Source organism: Nerophis ophidion, linkage group LG17 (assembly GCF_033978795.1).
Source record: "Nerophis ophidion isolate RoL-2023_Sa linkage group LG17, RoL_Noph_v1.0, whole genome shotgun sequence".
Taxonomy (NCBI): domain Eukaryota; kingdom Metazoa; phylum Chordata; class Actinopteri; order Syngnathiformes; family Syngnathidae; genus Nerophis; species Nerophis ophidion.
This window is the reverse complement of record NC_084627.1, coordinates 1,469,707-1,480,638: the sequence shown is the minus strand read 5'-3', so window position 1 is coordinate 1,480,638 and position 10,932 is coordinate 1,469,707.

The following is a 10,932-nucleotide window of genomic DNA, read 5'->3' as shown; positions in this document are numbered from 1 at the left end:
GGGGAGAGAGAAGTCTGGGCTTCCCTGCTTAGGCTGCTGCCCCCGCGACCCAACCTCAGATAAGCGGAAGATGATGGATGGATGGAACATCTAATAACATCTGAATCACTCCCACTGCTCTCGACATTTTTTTTAAATTTTATTTCTTTTTTTACTTTTTTTTTTGTAGTCCTTCACTCTCACTATCCTCATCCACGAATCTTTCGTCCTCGCTCAAGTTATTGGGGAAATTGTCGCTTTCTCGGTCCGAATCGCTCTCGCTGCTAGTGTCCATGATTATAAACAATGTGTGGATGTGAGGAGCTCCACAACCCGTGACGTCACCCACATATCGTCTGCTACTTCCAGTAAAGGCAAAGCTTTTTTATTAGCGACCAAAAGTTGCGAACTTTATCGTCGATGTTCTCTACTAAATCTTTTCAGCAAAAATATGGCAATATCGCGAAATGATCAAATATAACACATATAATGGACCTGCTATCCCTTTTGAATAAGAACATTTCATTTCAGTAGGCCTTTAACTGTCTCTATAATGTTTTATAGTATAATTTAAATTCAAACATTTAAACGTTGGCAATTGAAAGCTGTTCAACCGCAACCCAAATGCATTTAGAAATGTGTTTTTTTTAAATAGGAAAGCTGGCAGTGGACCAAAACACCAGTAATAGGGGGTGTGGGAAAAAATGGATTCGAATTTGAATCGCGATTCTCACGTTGTGTGATTCAGAATCGATTTTCTTTTTTTTTTTAATACATTTTTCTTTTTTTTATCAATTTTTTTTATTAATTTTTTTTAATCAATCCAACAAAACAATACACAGCAATACCACAACATCCATCCATTTGCTACCGCTTATTCCCTTCGAGGTCGCATGGGGCGCTCGTGCCTGTCTCAGCTATAATCGGGCGGAAGGCAGTTACACCCTGGACAAGTCGCCACCTCATCGCAGGGCCTACACAAATAGACAGACAACATTCACACTCACATTCACACACTAGGGCCAATTTAATATTGCCAATCAACCTATCCCCAGGTGCATGTCTTTGGAAGTGGGAGGAAGCCGGAGTACCCGGAGGGAACCCACGCATTCACGGGGAGGACATGCAAACTCCACACAGAAAGATCCCGAGCCTGGGATTGAACCCAGGACTGCAGGACCCTCGTATTGTGAGGCAGACGCACTAACCCCTCTTCCACCGTGAAGCCCCTATTTTATTTTTTTATTTTTATTTTTTTATTTTTATTTTTTTTCACATTCGCCCATTCACACACTGACGGTGGGAGCTGCCATGCAAGGCGCTCACCAGGACCCATCAGGAGCAAGGGTGAAGTTTCTTGCCCAAGGACACAATGGACGTGACTAAGATGGTAGAAGGTGGTGATTGAACCAGTAATCCTCAGATTGCTGGGACAGCCACTCTACCAACAATGCAATCCAATTCCAAAACCAAACCTGACCCAGCAACACTCAGAATTGCAATAAACAGATCAATTGAGAGGAGACACAAACACGACACAGAACAAACCATAAGTAGTGAAACAAAAAATGAATATTATCAACAACAGTATCAATATTGGTTATAATTTCAGCATAGCAGTGATTAAAAATCCCTCATTGACATTATCATTAGACATTTATAAAAATTAAAAAAAAAGAACAATAGTGTCACACTTGCATCGCATCTCATAAGTTTGACAACACACTGTGTCCAATGTTTTCACAAAGATAAAATAAGTCATATTTTTGGTTCCTTTAATAATTAAAACAAATTTACATTATTGCAATCAGTTCATAAAACATTATCCTTTACAATTATAAAAGTTTTTTTTTTTTTTTAAATCTACTACTCTGCTATCATGTCAGCAGACTGGGGTAGATCCTGCTAAAATCCTATCTACTGAATGAACACAGACTCGTTTTGAATCGGAAAAATATCGTTTTTGAATCGAGAATCGTCTTGAATCGAAAAAATCGATTTATAATCAAATCGCGACCCCAAGAATCGATATTGAATCGAATCCTGGGACACCCAAAGATTTGCAGCCCTAACCAGAAGACTCCTCTTGATTAATGATTTGTAGATAACAAATACATTTTGCAGTTATTTTGTATATTTTTTCTATCCTGACAAACAATGTTTGGTAAAAAACATGGCAACATTTAGCATTCTTATCTATGACAAGGCAGATTTTGTTGTAGTTATGCAGCAATAATGTCCCAATTTGTGGTAAAATAATCATATTTTGGATAAATTTCTGTATGCTTACTTTTGTGGCCTTCTTCCTATGTAAACAAAAAATAACAAATAGTCTTTGGCCACTGCCACTTTTTAGGTTGATTGATTGATTGATTGATTGATTGATTGATTGATTGATTGATTGATTGATTGATTGAAACTTTTATTAGTAGATTGCACAGTTCAGTACATATTCCGTACAATTGACCACTAAATGGTAACACCAGAATAAGTTTTTCAACTTGTTTAAGTCGGGGTCCACGTTAATCAATTCATGAGGATATTTTTATTCCCACTCATACATTATTTTGTTTATTTTTAGCATTGTTTTTTGTTGATTCCATTTTATTTGATTTTATTGTAGTTTTTTTTTGGTTATCCATCCATGTTTTTCATTTATGATTCTTTATATTTGTTTAAGGGTTTTTAGGATGCATCATAATGTATCAGTTACTTTCTGTGCCATTTATTATGTTACTTATTCAATATTCAGTTCAGCACTTAGGTCCACTTAATACTTTGAAAGTGCCCTGCAAATAAAGTTGGATTGGGCTGGATTGGAAATACAACCTCCGGCAAAAAAAAATATATGGAATCATCAGACTTGAAGGGCGTTTATTCTGTTGTTTAATTTTGTAAGAATAAAAAGCAGATAACAAATTTAACAAAAAACTGTAGTAATTTCAATTAACAGGTTTGTGGCTTTAAGAAACACTCAAAGGATTAAAGAAAATTAATTGTGGTAGTCTGTAACAGTTTCATTTTTAGATCAAGCAGAATTATCCAATTATGGCAATCCATCAAATCTAAGGTAAAAATATGGAATCTTACTGTAAAAAAAATTTCAATTTCAAAGCTAACACCTGCATTAGATTAAATCAGTTAATTTGTCTGAAGTTAAAAAGCAGTGTTCACACCTTGGAGAGCTGTTGTACCAGGTGTCATCCATCCATCCATCCGTCTGGGGTCTCGGGGGATCGCCGGAGCCTGTCTCAGCTGCATTCGGGCAGAAGGCGGGGTTCCCCCTGGACAAGTCTCCATCTCATCGCAGGGCCAAAACAGATAGATAGAAAACATTCACACTCACATTCACACACTAGGGCCAATTGAGTGTTGCCAATCAACCTATCCCCAGGTGCATGTCTTTGGAAGTGGGAGGAAGCCGGAGTACCCGGAGGGAACCCACGCAGTCACGGGGAGAACATGCAAACTTCACACAGAAAGATCCCGAGCCCGGTATTGAACCCAGGACAGCTCAGGACCTTTGTATTGTGAGGCACATGCACTAACCCCTTTGTTGTACCAGGTGAATTTGCATAATTCATGGTTCCAACATGAGAGACGTCAATTGAACCAAACACAATGACTATCAAACTTCTTCAAGTTTGCAATCATCCTGCAATGTTGCAAAAGATGTGGATTGGATGTGGATAGATCCACACAACGTCCATTCAGTAGAAGCATTTAAGTCTCACCTTAAAACTCATCTGTATACTCTAGCCTTTAAATAGACCTCCTTTTTAGACCAGTTGATCTGCCGCTTCTTTTCTTTCTCCTATGTCCCCCCCTCCGTTGTGGAGGGGGTCCGGTCCGATGACCATGGATGGAGTACTGGCTGTCCAGAGTCGAGACCCAGGATGGACCGCTCGCCTGTATCGGTTGGGGACATCTCTACGCTGCTGATCCGCCTCCGCTTGAGATGGTTTCCTGTGGACGGGACTCTCGCTGCTGTCTTGGATCCGCTTGAACTGAACTCTCGCGGCTGTGTTGGAGCCACTATGGATTGAACTTTCACAGTATCATGTTAGACCCGCTCGACATCCATTGCTTTCGGTCCCCTAGAGGGGGGGGGGGGTTGCCCACATCTGAGGTCCTCTCCAAGGTTTCTCATAGTCAGCATTGTCACTGGCGTCCCACTGGATGTGAATTCTCCCTGCCCACTGGGTGTGAGTTTTCCTTGCCCTTTTGTGGGTTCTTCCGAGGATGTTGTAGTCGTAATGATTTGTGCAGTCTTTTGAGACATTTGTGATTTGGGGCTATATAAATAAACATTGATTGATTGATTGCACCGGTCACCCATCTGCGGTCTCCTCCAAGGTTGCTAATTGTAATCCCATTGAGTTGAGTTTTTTTCTTGCCCTGATGTGGGATCTGAGCTGAGGATATCGTTCTTGATTTTGGGATAATTAAATATAAGCTTTGATTAATTGATTGATTGATTGTTCACAGTAAGCTGTGTCTTAAATCTGGACCAAATAGAACCAAAATAGGAAGGTTGTAAAAGGCAAGCATACTGGTAGACCAAGGACAACAAAGTGTCAAGACAGAAAAGTTAAAGCAATGTTTTCAAGATAGAAAATGCACAGCAAAAGAAATAAACAGGTTGGTAAAATGCTGGTGTCATCATCTGTGACTGAACTATAAGAAACCGCCTTAAGAAAATTGGTTCAAATACGGAAAAGCTAAACGAAAGCCGTCATTAACATCTAGACATAAAAAAAAACAAGGTTCCAAGGAGTTAAACAAAGCAATGGTGGACTATGGATGACTGGATGAAAGTCATATTCAATGATGAATCGCAAATCTGCATTGGGTAAGGGGATGATGGTGGAATTTTTGTTTGGTTTTGTTCCAATGATATTTACGAAGACGACTGCCTGAAGAAAACATTCCAATGTCCATAGACATTGATGATATCAGTCTGCATGTCAGTCAATGGCACTGGGGAGGAGAAGGTTGTCATTATATCTTCAATAAATGTACAAATTTATGTTGACATATCGGACGCTTTTCTTATTCCACCAATGGAAAGGATGTTTGGGGACGATGACATCATTTTTCAAGATGATAATGCATCTTGTCAGAGAGCAAAACATGTGAAAACTTTCCTCGAAGAAAATGGACAAAGTCAATGTCATGGCCTGCAAATAGTCCTAATCTCAATTCAATTGAAAATGTGTGGTGGGAATGAAAGAAAATGGTCCATGACAAGACTGATCTGACAAAAGCAATCAGAGAAAGTTGGAGCAAGATTGGTGAAGAGTTCTGTTTGTCACTCGTTTAATCCTATCTTGCCCATTGTATTGTACCATATGTCCCGGCAAGAAATCTGCGTTCAAAAGACTCCGGCTTATTAGTGATTCCTAGAGCCCAAAAAAAGTCTGCGGGCTATAGAGCGTTTTCCGTTCGGGCTCCAGTACTCTGGAATGCCCTCCCGGTAACAGTTCGAGATGCTACCTCAGTAGAAGCATTTAAGTCTCACCTTAAAACTCATCTGTATACTCTAGCCTTTAAATAGACCTCCTTTTTAGACCAGTTGATCTGCCGCTTCTTTTTTTTCTCCTATGTCCCCCCCTCCCTTGTGGAGGGGGTCCGGTCCGATGACCATGGATGAAGTACTGGCTGTCCAGAGTCGAGACCCTGGATGGACCGCTCGTCGGGACCCAGGATGGACCGCTCGCCTGTATCGGTTGGGGACATCTCTACGCTGCTGATCTGCCTCCGCTTGAGATGGTTTCCTGTGGACGGGATTCTCGCTGCTGTCTTGGATCCGCTTGAACTGAACTCTCGCGGCTGTGTTGGAGCCACTATGGATTGAACTTTCACAGTATCATGTTAGACCCGCTCGACATCCATTGCTTTCGGTCCCCTAGAGGGGGGGGGGTTGCCCACATCTGAGGTCCTCTCCAAGGTTTCTCATAGTCAGCATCGTCACTGGCGTCCCACTGGATGTGAATTCTCCCTGCCCACTGGGTGTGAGTTTTCCTCTCCCTTTTGTGGGTTCTTCCGAGGATGTTGTAGTCGTAATGATTTGTGCAGTCCTTTGAGACATTTGTGATTTGGGGCTATATAAATAAACATTGATTGATTGATTGATTGAAGTCCATGTCTCAGCAACTGCAAGCTGTTAGAAAAGCCAGAGGTGGTGCAACAATTGTACAGTGGTATGTTGAATTGTTTTATGTTTGTTTGTTTTTCATAACTCCATAATTATTTCGTTTAGAAATGGTTGATTCCATAATATTTTCGCTCTACTTGATCCAAAAATGAAAGAGTTACTGACTTCCAGAATGTATTTTCTCGATTTCTTTTAGTGTTTCCTAAAGACAGAAAGTTTCTATTTGAAATGACTGTAGTCTTGTGTTATGTCTGTTACAGCAGTGGTTCTCAAACGGGGGGAACGCGTAACCCTGGGGGTACTTTAAGGTATGCCAAGGGGTAAGTGAGGTTTTTAAAAAATATTCAAAAATATAGCAACAATTCAAAAATCATTTATGATTATATTTATTGAATAATTCTTCAACAAAATATGAATGTAAGATCATAAACTGTGGGAAAAAATGACACAATGCAATATTTAGTGTTGACAGCTAGATTTTTTGTTTTTTGATTGATTGATACTTTTATTAGTAGATTGCATGTGGAATACACTCCCAACAGGTATAAAAGTAAGTGCATCTCTATATTCCTTCAAAACCGCTCTAAAACAACACCTCCAGGCAACTTCAACACTTTACTAATACCCTCCTCCATTCACATCCCATCTCCCCGGATTATAACCAACTCAAATGTACTTCTAATGTATATACTTGTTCTTATGCTATCTGAACTCACTATGTTCTCTGCTGGCTGTACATATCCTACTAAATAAGACCTACACTGTTTCAATGTCCACATTTCTCTGTTGATGCAATTGTTGATGACTGAAGTTCTGATATCAACCAAAGCTCCTCATCCCACCCCCCGGATTGTAAATAATGTAAATAATTCAATGTACATACTATGATGATTAACTTGTGTGATGACTGTATTATGTTGATAGTATATATTTGTACCATGAATTGATTAACGTGGACCCCGACTTAAACAAGTTGAAAAACTTATTCGGGTGTTACCATTTAGTGGTCAATTGTACGGAATATGTACTGTACTGTGCAATCTACTAATAAAAGTATCAATCAATCAATCAATCAAAACAGTTCAGTACATATTCCGTACAATTGACCACTAAATGGTAACACCCGAATAAGTTTTTCAACTTGTTTAAGTCGGGGTCCACGTTAATCAATTCATTGTGGACATGTTCCATAAATATTGATGTTAAAGATTTCTTTTTTTCTGAAGAAATGTTTAGAATTAAGCTCATAAATCCAGATGGATCTCTATTACAATCCCCAAGGAGGGCACTTTAAGTTGATGATTACTTCTCTGTGTAGAAATCTTTATGTATAATTGAATCGCTTTTTTTTTTCAACAAGTTTTTAGTTATTTTTATATCTTTTTTTCCAAAAAGTACAAGAAAGACCACTACAAATGAGCAATATTTTGCGCTGTTACACAAGTTAATAAATCAGAAACTGATGACTGATTTACTTCTTTATGTTTTTTTCAACCAAAAATGCTTTGCTCTGATTAGGGGGTACTTGAATTAAAAAAATGTTCAAAGGGGGTACATCAGTGAAAAAAGGTTGAGAACCACTGTGTTACAGTTTCTGCTTTTTTCTACAAAATAAAACAACATCCATCAAGACTGGTGAGTCCATCATTTCTGGTTGTAGTAACACTTTCACACAGCCACAAAACCAACTTGAACTTCTCTTAAAAAAACATCTTCCTGACACACTTGAGTGCTTTCAACTCAGTTGTTTCCACAGTTATTGTTATCGGCTTCCGACTGTTAACAGCCCGAGTGAAGTGATGATGTGACATGTAGTTTGTTTTTTTTCCATTTGTGCGGTTGCCGGCGGCCTCGATAAGGTTGGCCGTGACGCTGCCGGAGTCAGAAAAAGGAAGTAGGAGGTCTCGGGAGGTCAACCTGACGCCGGCGCTGGGGACCAGGAATCTGACACCACCCTCTCACAAACGCTGCCACTTGGAGTGGCGTCCCCGTCCTGAGTGATGGTCCACAAGACTCCAGGCTCTGACACCTCGTTATCACGGCGGCATGGCATGGCGGCATGGCAGCGAGAGGCCCGTCAGGCATGTGATGCAAGAATCTTGACGACGGGGGGGGATTAAGGTTGTTTGGTGACTGGCAATCAATACTGATAAAATGTTTTTTTTTTACAAATCTATTTACAGTGTGCGTTTATTTTCCACATATAATTGTACAAGGATAAAAGATGCAACTTTTGAATGCAAAACGTAGTTTTCTGCAAATTTAGCACAAAAAAAAAAAAATATATATATATATATATGTTGTGGTGTATATGAATCATGTCAGTATATCCTACAAAACCCAAAACCAGTGAAGTTGGCACGTTGTGTAAATGGTAAATAAAAACAGAATACAATGATTTGCAAATCTTTTTCAATGTATATTCAATTGAATGGACTGCATAGACAAGATATTTAATGTTATTTTTTGCAAATAATCATTAACTTAGAATTTAATGGCAGCAAGACACTGCAAAAAAGTTTGCACAGGGGCATTTTTACCACTGTGTCACATGGCCTTTCCTATTAACAACACTCAGTAAATGTTAAGGAACTGAGGAGACCAATTTTGAAGCTTTTCAGGTGGAATTCTTTCCCATTCTTGTTTGATGTACAGCTTAAATTGTTCAATAGTCCGGAGCCTCCATTTTGTTATTTGATGCTTCATATTGTGCCACACATTTTCAATGGGAGACAGGTCTGGACTACAGTTTAGTACCCGCACTCTTTTACTATGAAGCCACGCTGTTGCAACACGTAGCTTGGCATTGTCTTGCTGAAATAAGCAGGGGCATCCATGATGACGTTGCTTGGATGGCAACATATGTTGTTCCAAAACCTGTATGTACCTTTCAGCATTAATGGTGCCTTCACAGATGTGTAAGTTACCCGTGCTTTGGGCACTAATGCAGCCCCATACCATCACAGATGCTGGCTTTTGAACTTTGCGCCGATAACAATCCGGATGGTTCTTTTCCTGTTTGGTCCGGAAGACACGACGTCCACAGTTTCCAAAAAACTATTTGAAATGTGGACTCGTCGGACCACAGAACACTTTTCCACTTTGCATTAGTCCATCTCAAATGAGCTCGGGCCCAGCGAAGAAGGCGGCGTTCCTGGGTGTTGTTGATAAATGGCTTTCGCTTTGCATTGTACAGTTTTAACTTGCATTTACAGATAAAGCGACAAACTGTAGTTACTGACTGTGGTTTTCTGAAGTGTTCCTGAGCCCATGTGGTGAAATCCTAATGTTGGTTTTTGATACTGTACCGCCTGAGGGATTCAATTTCATGGGCATTCAATGTTACGTGTGGTCACCGAATAACCTCTCCATGTATCATCGCTTACGTGCAGTGATTTCTCCAGATTCTATGAACCTTTTGATGATATTACAGACCGTAGATGGTGATATCCCTAAATTCCTTGCAATAGCTAGGTGAGAAATGTTGTTCTTAAACTGTTCGACAATTTGCTCACTCATTTGTTCACAAAGTGGTGACCCTCGCCCCATCCTTTTTTGTGAATGACTGAGCATTTCATGGAAGCTGCTTCTTATACCCAGTCATGGCACCCACCTGTTCGCGATAAGCGTGTTCACCTGTGGGATTTTCCAAATAAGTGTTTGATGAGCATTCCTCAACTTTATCAGTATTTTTTGCCAATTGTGCCAGCTTTTTTTAAACATGTTGCTGGCATCAAATTCCAAATCATCTAATAGTGGCAAAAAATAACGTTTTCAGTTCGAACGTTAAGTATCTTGTCTTTATACCTATATTCAGTTGAATATAGGTCGAAAAGGATTTTCAAATCATTGTATTCTGTTTTTTTTTTTACGATTTACACAACGTGCAAACTTCACTGGTTTTGGGCTTTGTACATGCTTAAGGGCAAAACAAATGTAAATTGTTGAAAAATCTGATTTACATTCTAATGTACATTTCATGATGTACACTCGCCTGCTCTGCTCAAATGTGATTCAGTACAAGAGATGCAGCATGGATGCTTGCAGTATTAGAGAAGTATTGATACAGCAATATGTATTTTTCATTGTGGTTAAAAACAAGCTTTCACTATGACACCTCTGCAAACCTGCAATAATCAGAATATTAAAAATATTTTTAGTCAATACAGTTTTTCCATCCATCCATTTTCTACCGCTTGTTCATTTTGGGGTCACGGGGGGGCTTGAGCCTATCCCAGCTGAACTTGGGCCGAAGGCGGCGTACACCCTGAACAAGACGCCACCTCATCGCAGGGCCCACACAAATAGACAAACAACAATCACAAACTCGGGCCATATTTAGTGTCGCCAATCAGCCCATCCCCAGGTGCATGTCTTTAGGGGTGGGGGGGAATCCGGAGTACCCTGAGGGAACCCACGCAGTCACGGGGAGAACATGCAAACTCCACACAGAAAGACCCTGAGCCCGGGAATCAAACTCACTGCTCTACCGTGCTGCCCTGATCCTGATTTTCAAATATTAGTTGTAAAAAATGTATGATTGTATTGCATTGTTATTGTTATTCTAACTTATTATGAGTTCTTTATTGCACAAAAGTATTTGTATTTTTTTACTATTGTTACAATGCAAAATAAAAACTATCTGTAGATTTTACTGTTAAAAAATGGCTGTTCAGTCATCCAAATTTTACAGTTAAATTTACATCAAGTGACTGAAAAGAAAAAAATCGGTAAATACTACTGTTATTTTTACGGTAAAATTTGTCAACTGAGGTGCCAGATTTTTACTGTAAATT